Genomic DNA, 10324 nt, shown 5'->3' with positions numbered 1-10324 from the left:
CCTGAAGACATTCCTTCCAACAACGACAATGAACAGCAAGAGCAAAGTCTTCGCCCTGTACATCCTCGCGTTGCCAATGAAGTGCAGATTGAAAGAATAATTGATAGCATCAATGCACCTAGTCCACTCACTCGTTCAAGGGCAACTCAGCTAGCAAATTTCTGTGGGCACTTCGCATTCGTCTCAATATCAGAACCCAAGAAAGTTGAAGAAGCCTTCATGGAACCTGAATGGATTCAAGCTATGCAAGAAGAGCTTCAACAGTTTGAGCTGAATAATGTATGGGAACTGGTTAAGCGTCCTGATCCACGTAAGCACAATATAATAGGCACCAAATGGATATACCGCAACAAGCAAGATGAGCATGGTCAAGTTGTCAGAAACAAAGCTCATCTCGTTGCTCAAGGATATACTCAAGTGGAAGCCATTGACTTCGATGAAACATTTGCTCCTGTGGCTAGACTTGAAGCCATACGCATACTGCTGGCCTATGCAAATCATCATAACATACTTCTATATCAAATGGATGTGAAGAGTGCCTTTCTCAATGGCAAAATTGAAGAAGAAGTGTATGTTGCACAACCGCCTGGCTTTGAAAATCCAAAACATCCTGACATGGTATACAAGCTCAACAAGGCACTGTATGGCCTCAAACAAGCCCCTGGGGCCTGGTATGACACACTCAAATACTTCCTGAAAAGCAAAGGCTTCATACCTGGTTCCCTAGATCCCACTCTTTTCATGAAGACATATGATGGTGAACTGTTTGTGTGCCAAATATATGTGGATGACATTATCTTCGGCTGCACCAATCAGAAGTACAGTGAAGAGTTTGGATATATGATGCAAGAGCAATATCAGATGTCCATGATGGGGGAGCTGAAGTTCTTCCTTGGTCTTCAAATACGACAACAACGCAATGGCATCTTCATATCTCAAGAGAAGTATCTCAAAGATTGCCTGAAGAAGTTCGGTATGCAAGACTGCAAAGGCTTCACAACACCAATGCCAGCCAAACATCATCTGGGTCCTGACGACAATGGTAAAGAGTTCGATCAAAAGGTATACCGCTCCATGATTGGTTCTTTACTTTATCTATGTGCATCTAGGCCAGATATTATGCTTAGTGTTTGCATGTGTGCTCGATTTCAAGCGGCACCAAAGGAGTCGCATCACTTAGCTGTGAAGCGAATTCTTCGATATTTGGCTCACACCCCAACTCTAGGATTATGGTATCCAAATGGCTCAAAGTTTGATCTGGTTGGATTCTCGGATGCTGATTATGCTGGTGACAAAGTTGATCGCAAGTCTACATCAGGCACATGTCACTTTCTGGGACGATCACTTGTATGTTGGTCTTCAAAGAAGCAGAACTGTGTATCTCTCTCCACTGCTGAATCTGAATACATTGCTGCTGGATCTTGCTGCACTCAGCTTCTGTGGATGAAGCAAACACTCAAGGACTATGGCATTCATCTGAAGCAAGTGCCACTTTACTGCGACAACGAAAGCGCCATCAAGATTGCTAACAACCCAGTTCAGCACTCGAAGACAAAGCACATTGAAATTCGTCGTCACTTTCTCAGAGATCACGTTGTGAAGGAAGACATTGATATCATACACGTCAACACTGAAGAGCAATTGGCAGATATCTTCACCAAGCCCTTGGATGAGAAGAGGTTTTGCAAGTTACGGTGTGAGCTAAATATCCTAGAATCCTCAAATGTCCTGTGATCAGGCACACATCCTAACCCTTATGCATATTGATGACTTAGATGTGCAACACACGAAGTGAAGTATATCTTCAATCAATGAAGACATACATTCTAAGTGTGAATACATTAATGTGGAATTTGACTTTGAAGCGCCACGATAATTGTGCGCCGTGTCTGGGTCTAATACTTCCTATACGGTGGGTAACGCCACCACCAAACGTTCTATTTTGAAGTGTTTCACTCATGGCGTTACCTTGCAATGTCTTCACATTTGTTTTGGCTTCGAACTCAACATATTTTCATGATTATCTTCACTATGTTGATTATATATATATATATATATATATATATGCTAGTGTTCTGTCCTCTACAGCATTCACTTATAGCTATGTCTTCGTGTTGAATCTTTTGAACTAAGTGAATGTGATCGGACCCCAATCTCTCTATGCTTTCTATCCCAAACTCTATCTCTCCAAGTCATATGCATTCTATTGAAACTGTCGAATGTCCTCTCTGCGTCCTTGTCAGCAGAAGATACAGAGACAACCATTAAGTCCGTTTTCAATGCTCATTCCTCCACATGAAATCCAAGAAGTAGGAACGACCACCCGACAATCCAGGCGTGCGTGGGACGTGGAACAAACCCCAAAATTCCACAAACTGGCCACGTGTTCCTCAGATGCGAATCGCCAGGGGCACCTGTGTAATAGCACAGTGCCGCCCCTGTGCCTATAAATACACACTCACAGCGGTAATTATCTCTTCTTCCACCCTCGCACGAACCCTAGCGCCACCGCTAGCTCTTGACGACGCCGGCGACGAAGCGCTTCGCTGCCGCAACCTCTCCGACGCCGTCTTCACGCCGACCGCGGACATCGTCCTCTCCGCCGTCGCCGTAGGTGTCCTCCGTCGCCAAGTTAGGGCACGGAAGAGTGAACTGCGGGCCTCATCTCCCACTCCGTCTAGCAGTTCTCAGTGTGGTAAATAAAACTCCCTTTTTACAGCACCGTTGATCCTATTGATCTGTCACTTTCTACCACAAGCAGTTTCTGTTCACACAAGCTAGATCTCTCTCATACTGCATCTCATAACATGCCTAGTATATTCACTTATGCGTCACAAAGTAGTTAGATTCCTCACTTGTACTGATCTGTGGGTTCGTACAAATCTGGAACCAACTTCTTATCTATGAGTAAATGTCTTCGCACGATGAGGTCAATGTCTTCTAAACTGATTTATCTTCAAAATCTTCTGAGAATGCATATGACCTCTTCCCCTTCCCTCGCACCTTAATGCTGTCACAGGTACATGTCCATGGGAGAATCCTTTGGTTCTCATAGTCTGCATTCATTTGCAGAATTCTTACAGCATCACATAAATTCTCCTGAAGCCAGTTCCTGTTGGTCCAGCAAGAGAAAGCCTTTGAAGCCTTTGAACGTCTTGAAGCCTTTCAAGTTAAAGTTTATGGCTTCAGAGAAAGCAGCAAGGAAGGGGGCAGACAACGTCGTGGCGGAACATCCAGAGATCTTCCTGATGAACTCGCGGAAATGTATAAGACAGATCCTGAAGAGGATTATAGTCAGCGCAAGACCCGAATCCAATGGATTCGACGCTATTGGGCAGAACAATGGTTCAAATACCGCTTCACAACTCAAGAGTATGCTGAGAAAAGTGCCATCAAAAGACCGTGGGGAGACATCTTATACAAGAACCTTCTACCCAGGTCCAGAGATGAAGCTATTGCCCAAAGCTTCTATCCATGCATGGTCCGTGGGCCACAGCCTGATGATGCACATCCGTCGTCACTACTCTGGTGTCGTGACGACAATTTGTTCAAGTGCAACTTCCAGTTTGCCCAAAACTCAGTGAAGCAGAACAAGAAGAAATTTGGGTTAGACTTCAACCCTGGTCCCTCAGCACCAAGGGCAGATGGCACACGACATGCAGAACCCAATGTCATCGGTCCTTTCGCCAACCTTGAAGGCCTCATCACCTACATCTTGGTTCAAGGGACTGCAGTGAATGAGCCTGCGGCTGACACTGAGTCTGATGCACCTGCACTGCCGAAGCCAAAGCAGTTGAAGAAGCCAAAAGCTTCAAAGCCAGCCCCTTCACCAAAAATCTCAAGGGCGAAGCCATTGGCAACTGCACCTCCTGAAGACAGTGTGCAGTCTGAAGATTTATCACGCGTCTCCAAGCCCCAGAAGGCCAAGATGCCTCTGTCTCACACTGGCAAAGAGCTAACAGCTGCTGCCATCCTGCGCAATGACGACATTGATCTGTCAAGTGATGAAGATCTTGCAGATGATGCTCTTGAGCAACTCATCAAGAGCAAAGAAGAAACAGAAATCTTCAATGATCTGCCTCTCTTTGATGTCACCATCATCCACAACTTCATTGACGAGTGGTTTGACACGCCAAACATAAGCTTTGAAGATCTGCAGCTACCTATTGGCCTCAGTGTCGCCTTCCAAGGCGCCATTGCTTTAGAACTTGCTATTGCCCAGCGCATTGTTGAACTGAAGCAGAAGATTGACTATGAAAAGGCTCAGTTCAAGAAGCATATGGCCAAGCTCAGCGTGCAAGAAGTGAAGAACTTCAAGACAATGGTGCACGAGCTCAAGGAAGCCTTTGTGAAGAAGCGTGCAGAAGCTCAGGGTTCGCGTGAGCGCATGAAGACTCTGGCCGACAGATGTGTGCAAGCCTATAATGAGGCTGAGAAGCGCAAAGCACTTGGGCGTCCTGGCATTGACCCCAGGATGGCCGCAAAGAAGAAGAAGAAGCCTGCTACGGCTGAATCTGATGCACCAAGGCAAGAAGCAGTTCCGATTGTCTTCCCAACAAGAATGACTGGCTCGAAGCCAAAGAGCCGGTCAACAGCTTCAGAGCTCAAGAAGACAAGAACTGTTGAGGCTGAAGCCAGGAAGAGGAAACACTCTGAAGCCTCTCCTACTGCCCCCACCAAGAAAAAGAGAAAGACCAAGAAAGCTCGGGCTGCTCCCACAGAGCCCTTGATAGTTGAACCCATTTCTATGGTTCATCCTGACGCAGAACGTCAACTGACAGTTCATGAGCCTGCTTCCACAGAGGCTCCTGAAGCTGAAGACATTCCAGCAGCTGATCCCATCACTGCTGAAGACATTGGTCATCATGACAATGTAGAAGATGATGCAGTCCTTCCTCAGTTAGAAAACAGCAAACTCATCAGCATTGGTCGTCCACTGACGCCAATTGCACAGGATGCTTCATGGGCGGATCGCCCACAAGAGGAAGAAGACTATGAGGCCCAGCCCACTCCAACTCCACAGGCGTCGTCTGCGTTCCGCAGGCTTCGCAAAGGTCCAAGGCCTCAAGTCTCTGCTGAAGACATTCCGGCTGCATCAGCCGCAGAAGAAGAAGTACCACAAGATCCCACTCCCCTACTCCACCAAGAAGCAGTTCTCCAGGAGAACGTGCCTGTGACCGACCCTCCAGCTAGTCAAGTGGAGGATGCAAATCTTGAGGCTGCCACAACCAACAACGAAGCTAATGTGGAGCCCTCCCCAGCAAAAGCTTCAGAAGACAGCGAAGCCACTGATCCCGCCACTTCTGTTCCTGAGTCTGCTGCCGGTCCCCAATTCAACTATCATGTTGAGCACAGGCCTCAGGTCCAGAAGCCAATCCCAAGACTGCCAGGTTTCCAGGTCCTGCATCAGCACCTGGCTCCTTCAACATCAATGGCTTCAGGGCAGACAACACGTTCTTCGATAGCTGCAGGAACCCCTACTCAAGGGAAAGGATATCATCTGATCGGTTCTGGAGCTATCCTCAGCGAAGCTATTACTCTTGCATTCTTTACAACCAAGGCCGCATCTTCCCACACAAGCGCCTTGACGTTGAAGCTATAGCTGGTCTGCCCTGTCTAGAAGAAGCGTTGGATTGCTTCAAGCAAGTGGGTCTGCTGTAGTTTGTTACTGATGAAGAGCATTGGAATGAAGAGCTGCTGCTACAATTCTATGCCACACTTCACATTAAAGGGTATAGCAGAGATCCGAAGACTTGGGTCCTGGAGTGGATGACTGGCAACGTTCATCACGAAGCCAATGCATTTGACATCATTGAGCTCACTGGCCTGCCCACTCCTGGCGATCTCTTCGAGCAAGGCTGTCAGCTGCATACTGAAGCTATTGAGAGCATCTTTCAGCGGCCAGAACCTAATATGAGTCAAATGCTCAGCATGATGAAGCCATTGCCTCAAGATGCTGCGTATCCCACAGAGTTCTTCGTTGAAGACCTTGAGTACCTGCCCAGAACCATCTATCACATCATCAGGCGAACTCTCTGGCCTATCAAAGGGCACTCTCCAAATGCCAAGCTTCAGGGTGCAATGAAGACTTTGGTCTTTTATATACTTCATGGCAAATGCTTCAATGCACAGGACTTCTTCATACGCCAACTTGTTGCATCAGGCATTGATCTGTTTGGTTTGAAGTTCTACGCCCCTTGGGTCATGCGGCTGATCAAGCTACACTCCGCCATCTCTTATCAGCCCTCAGCCCGCAACCATAGGATCTTCTTACCTGACGTGGACATGTCTACTGAAGCCATATATTCTGAGCCTGCCAAGCAACCTCAAAGTCTTCAGAATGCAGAACATCAGAGTTTTACACAGAACGTTGAAGGCGTTGAAGCAGTTTCTCGGGTGTATCCTTTGGCTGGCACTACACGTGCACCACACCCTGCTTCAACTGAAGCCACTGACAGTGCCACTGCTTCAAGACCCAAGAAGCGCACTCGTGTTCTCAACGACCGAGAGCTTCTTGTGGCCCTACATCAGAAACAAGATCGGCATCATGACTGGCTGAAGCGTCAGATGAAAAGCCTCTTGGTGGATGTTAACCGCACTCGAAATCTTGCCACCAAGAATGCTTTCGTTGCCCATGAAACCTGTCACCGCACATGGAAAGGGCTAACGATGATGCTTTCTGAAGCTGATCTTCAAGAGGATGGCTTCACTGAGAGATTCAAGTTTGACTCCACACCTCCTCGAAGGGCTCTGCTGTTGGGAACTCCATCCCTTGAAGACTCTGAGTTCTCTTCCTCTGCTGCCACAGTCACTGCCAGAATTATTGAGGAAGAAGACGATGCTACTTCACCGCCATATCCTTCAGCACCTCCAAGCTCTTCTGCACCGCCAAACAACACCAACAACCCTGCTACTTCACCTACTCCTTATGGGAACGAGTAGAGGCTCTATGTCTTCAAACCTTTTTGGTCGTTACTGACAAAAGGGGGAGAAGCATATGAGATTGATAGTCTTCAAGCGGGTTCATATGGGCGGGTGCCTTATATTTTGCTTCATGCTTACAACTCTCGTTTTTTTTGCTACATTCGGTTCTTATGAGTTGTAACACTTAAACTAGATGGTCGTCTGCTACTTATTTGCCACCTTGTTTTGCGAAGATAAATTCCGCATGTGCGACGATAAATTCCGCACTTAGATCATTCTGCAGTCGTCCATTTTCCATTATGCATGGCATTATCTTCATATACTTTCACATGCATAGTGGATTGTCATCATAAGTTGAAGTGGATCTCCACAAGTACCACCTGCCATGTGCATTTGCATTCCAAAAGCAAATTAACTTATATGCACATCTTCAGGGGGAGCCCTTGCAACTTATGAAGACAATTCCTTATCCTTTACAGTTTCACAGATTATATTCCCCGTTGAAAACTTCAACTAGTTTGTCATCAATCACCAAAAAGGGGGAGATTGTAAGTGCATCTAGTGCCACCCCTAGTTGGTTTTGGAGTATTGACGACAAAACTAGTTGAGGGACTAATGTGTTTGTGAGAATTGCAGGATAACACAGGTAGAAGTCCCTCATGATTCGGTTTTACTACCAGAGATGACCCCCAAAAATGTATGAAGACATTGAAGTCAAAGGTGGTATATGAAGATATTCACATTGAAGACTATGACAAGAGAAGACACAATATGAAGCCAATGGAGCTCGAAGACTTAGATCTTTCGTAGTTCTTTTTCTTTTGTGTTGAGTCATAGGAACCACCGTACTGTTAAGTGGGGTCCAAGAGAACCAGTTAGAATGACTGAAGTGATGCCTAAACCAAAAACCTATGTCTTCGAGTGAAGACAATGAGAGCGAATCTTGTCTAGAGTCGGACAAGTCAGCTTTGCTTGTAGCCCAAGTAAAGTTGCCATGTGAGTTTGAAATCTGACCGTTGGGACACGTGTCAGTTCCTTAGTGACCCAGTGTCATTTCGGACAAATCAGGTCGGGTTGCCAAGTGGCTATAAATAGCCCACCCCCTACAACCATAAACGGTTGGCTGCTCAGATTGAGAGTACGGCTTTTGTCGTTTGAGAGCAACCCACCTCGAAGCCTTTGAGAGAGAATTCCTTGCGAGGATAAAGACCTAACCACCAGAGCCAGAGAGAATTGGGCATCACTTAAGTCTTCTTGTCTGTGTGATCTGAAGACTTATTACACTTGAGGACTGTGCATCCTCCAGCGGTTAGGCGTCGCGTTCTAAGCATCCAAGAGACATTGTGGATTGCCGGTGAACGAAGTCTGTGAAGGTTTGGGAGTCTACCTTGAAGACTTACCTGAGTGATTGGGCGAGGTCTATGTGACCTTAGCTCAAGGAGAATACGGTGAGGACTGGGTGTCCTGAGCTGCGTGTTCAGGACTGGGTGTCCGGGACTGTGTGTCCTAAGGTTTAAATACCTAGCCGCTCCAACCAGACGTACAGTTGTCACAGCAACTGGAACTGGTCCAACAAATCATTGTCTTCAACGAGTCACTGGTTTCATCTTCACTTCACTTTACTTACTATTACTCCTTGTGAAGTCATTGTATGTTTGCTCTATCATTTGTCTTCACTGAGTGACTGTGTGTTCTGTTTGGCGTCACAATATCTTCCTACCTGATCCTTACTACCTAGCTGCTATTAGTCTTTGTGCTTTCACTTCATTGAATACTTGACTATGGTTTGCCTAGTGTAGCCTACCTTCCGCTGCATGGTAATAGGTTTAATTTTATTGTTTGTCTTCAAAACTCCCATGTTCTGAAGACTTTCATAAAAATCGCCTATTCACCCCCCTCTAGTCGATATAACGCACTTTCAAGTGGAGTCGACGATCTGGTCGATGCGTGGGAGCGGGAACGGATCTTGGGGGCAGGCCTTGTTGAGGTTGGTGGAGTCGATGCACATCTGCTCCTTCCCGCCTTTCTTGGGGACGATGACGGGGTTTGCCAGCCACTCGGGGTACCGAACCTCGCGAATGACACCCGCAGCCTCCAGCTTGCGGGTTTCTTGGATGATGAAAGCTTGCTTCTCCGTGGACTGCTGCCTAGCCTTCTGCTTCACGGGGCGTACGTTGGGGCACACCTTCAGGTGATGCTCTATCACCTCTCTTGGGACCCCCACCAGTTGATCGGGCTCCCAAGCGAACACTTCCTTGTTTGCGCGCAAGAACTTCACCAAGCTTCCTCCTAACCAGGCTCGAGGTTGGCGCCTATGGTAAAGGTTGCCCCCGAGGACCCGTCCTCCTCGACTGGCACTCGCTTGGTTTCTGCCTTGTCCTGAGTGAAAAACTGCTTCTTCTTGGTTGGTGCGGCTCCCTTGGCCTCGGAGGTATCCGAGTCGGAGGGCTGCGCTGCTGCAGCGATCTTGAGGGCGAGCTTGAGCGTCATCAAGGCTTCCTTGGCACCCCCCTTGAGGGTGAGGACATCCTCGCTCCCCGGCATCTTCATGAGGTTGTAAGCCGGATGGGTTGCTGCCATGAACTGGGCTAGAGCTGGGTACCCGAGGATGGCGTTGTACGGGAGGCCGATGTGGGTGATCACTACAAGAAATATGTCAACTTGCGACCATCACTATTGGTCACTGAAATGTCATTGTTTTTCATTTGTGACCTTTTTGTGACAAAAAACAGATGGTCAAAAGCTGGCGGTCGTAAACTGAAATTAACGACTTTCTCTGTGAGAACGTCGTAGACGTTTACGACCAAAACAAAAGGTAATTAGTTCTATGACCTTCTGTTTTGGTCGCTAGCTTTCTACCCAGGCCACATCGGATCTGACGTGGCAACCTAACATGGCAAAATTGCGGCCAAATGAGAAGGTCGTTGATTAGAATCAGCCCGGTCCAATTGGGGGTTTTACATGGGCCGAGCCCATTAATTTAGCCCATTTTATGTTTTTTCCCTCTTAATTTTCGCTAGCTACATGGGCCTAGCCCAACAATTTGGCATTTTTTTGTTTTCTAAGCCTTTTCCATTTTCTGGGCATCAACCTTTTTCGGTCCATTTTCTATTTTAATACTTTTTTGTTTCATCTTTGTCCAGCATTGTTTGGGCCAAAGCCTCTTCCAGCCCATCAATATTTTCAGCCCGCTAATTCATAGGACTGGACAACAGAGAAATAGATGAGTTTTTTTATTTTGCTATCAAAGCAATATTTGTTTCGCCGTACAATCATATATCATATGTACATCTTCATCAGATTATATATACATAAGCAGCAGCAACTAAAAGAATGCCATCTATATCAAACGACAGCGAAGCAACAAAAAATATATACTGCCATCACAACTCCAACACAC

This window comes from Triticum urartu, chromosome 6A (genome assembly GCF_056163025.1).
Source record: "Triticum urartu cultivar PI428250 chromosome 6A, HENAU_Tu73, whole genome shotgun sequence".
Taxonomy (NCBI): domain Eukaryota; kingdom Viridiplantae; phylum Streptophyta; class Magnoliopsida; order Poales; family Poaceae; genus Triticum; species Triticum urartu.
This window is presented reverse-complemented; position numbering follows the sequence as displayed.